The following is a 1,706-nucleotide window of genomic DNA, read 5'->3' on the forward strand; positions in this document are numbered from 1 at the left end:
GGGGGGGGGGGTCAGTGATGGCGGCTGCAGCTGGAGCCGACAAAGCGAAAGCAAAAGCAAGCTCAGCGCTGCCGCTCTCGTCGCGTATCGCGATTCACGAGAGTTTGTACCGAAAAAAAATAAAAAATAGACGATTGAGCAGCTAGCCCTGTTCGATAAGTATTGGCCAGGCTCAAAGGCGCGCCGCCACTAGCCGCCGCCGCCGGCCCCGCGCACTGCTCGTGGGAGGATCAGATCGCTCGCTGGCTTCGCTCTTTGTGCAGGCCAAAAAGACGGCGGCGGCCGCGACGGCGGTCTATCTGACGAGGAAATGATTACACTCTTGGTCGGGGAAAAGAGAAGAGAAGAGGAGAGGAGCTGGAGGGGGGGCTCTAGCGGGCAAGTCGGTCGGAATGCATAGCTTAGTCGCCGGGCGGCGGCAGCGGGACGCGTTAGCGTTTAGGACCTCGATAAGGCCTCGGCGGCGGGGAGTGTGGAGGTCACCGTGGCGGCCACGCCAGGGCGCGGGCGGGCGGACAGAGCGCTGGCTGCACCAGGAGGGGGAGCTGTTGAGAAACCACGTGGGCCCCGCGAGGTGTCCCAAAAGGATCAGGACGGTTATTAGAGTCGATTGGGAAACCATGAAATGATGATATGTGTACAAACGGTACAAATGTTATGGGGTCCCAATAGGATCAGGAGCCAATTAGTTTTTGATCGGGGCCCCATAATATTTGTACCCCAATAAATATTAGGGGGTGTACTACATGGACTCCATTTGCGGTCCTGATCCATGATATTTGGATCGCCCCACACGATTTCAGAACAGACCCGGGAACGCCAACCCACGGCCGCCAACGACGAGTGCGTGTGCCTGGGAGGCGGTGCGGGGGCGGTGCGGGGGCGGCGCGGGGGCGGCGCGCGTCCGTGGCCGCCCCCAGGAGCGATTGCACGCTGTGATACGGACTCGTGATGCGCGCGGTATACGTCCCTCCTCTCGGAGGGCTGAGCGAAGGACGCGAAGCGCGGCGGCGGCGCGGGACGGAGAAGGGATGTTGGATGGATCCCCTTCTCGCTCCTGACGGCAGCCCGCGGGAGTGGCCCGAAATCCCTGCTGTGTCCGCCCCCCGCGCCGCCCCCGCCGTCGCGACCCCATTCCCAACAAAACAAGCCGCGCTGGTAACCCCAAAAATTGAGTTGTCGCGGGCGGAGGCGAGGCGCGGTGGCTCAGCGGTGGGGGTGTCCTCCACGCCCCCTTCCCCCTTTAGGAATTGGCCGAAGCCGTTTCCCTTCGCCCGCCATGGGACAATGCCTCTTCGGCGCGGGGGAGAGGAAATCGGAGCGCAAAGAGGAAGGAGGGTATATAGGGGTCGAGGCCGGGCCGGCCAGAGAGAAATCCACAATCGATTCGAATATGAAATTTGATGGGTTAGAGAAGGCGGACGGCCTTCTCGCCCGCGACCCGGAGGGGTCCGCGCGGAGGGGCCCCGGAGGGACCGCCTGCCCGAGCGCACGAAGACTTTTTATTTCTCGTTCACTTTTTGTTTTATATCCCTTTTCTTTCTTTCTTTTCGGCCGTACCCGACAAAGTCAAAGTGTCGCGCTCGCGATCCTCTTGACCGCGGCGGAAGCGATAAGAGAATTGCCCAATTTGTAAAAAGGCAAATGGGGATATTTCGCAAAAAAGAGAGAGAGAGAGAGAGAGAGAGAGAGAGAGAGAGAGAGAG

At 60.5% G+C, this 1,706-nt stretch overlaps 1 protein-coding gene across 2 annotated transcripts in view; it reads right to left on the bottom strand.

Moving 5' to 3' along the window:
• The window catches only part of LOC113211021 (leucine-rich melanocyte differentiation-associated protein-like), a 12,986-nt gene that overhangs the window by 6,089 nt on the left and 5,191 nt on the right, over nt 1–1,706 (bottom strand). The window lies entirely within an intron of this gene.

Source organism: Frankliniella occidentalis, unplaced genomic scaffold (assembly GCF_000697945.3).
Source record: "Frankliniella occidentalis isolate FOCC.00 unplaced genomic scaffold, Focc_3.1 Scaffold3, whole genome shotgun sequence".
NCBI classification, from domain to species: Eukaryota; Metazoa; Arthropoda; class Insecta; order Thysanoptera; family Thripidae; genus Frankliniella; species Frankliniella occidentalis.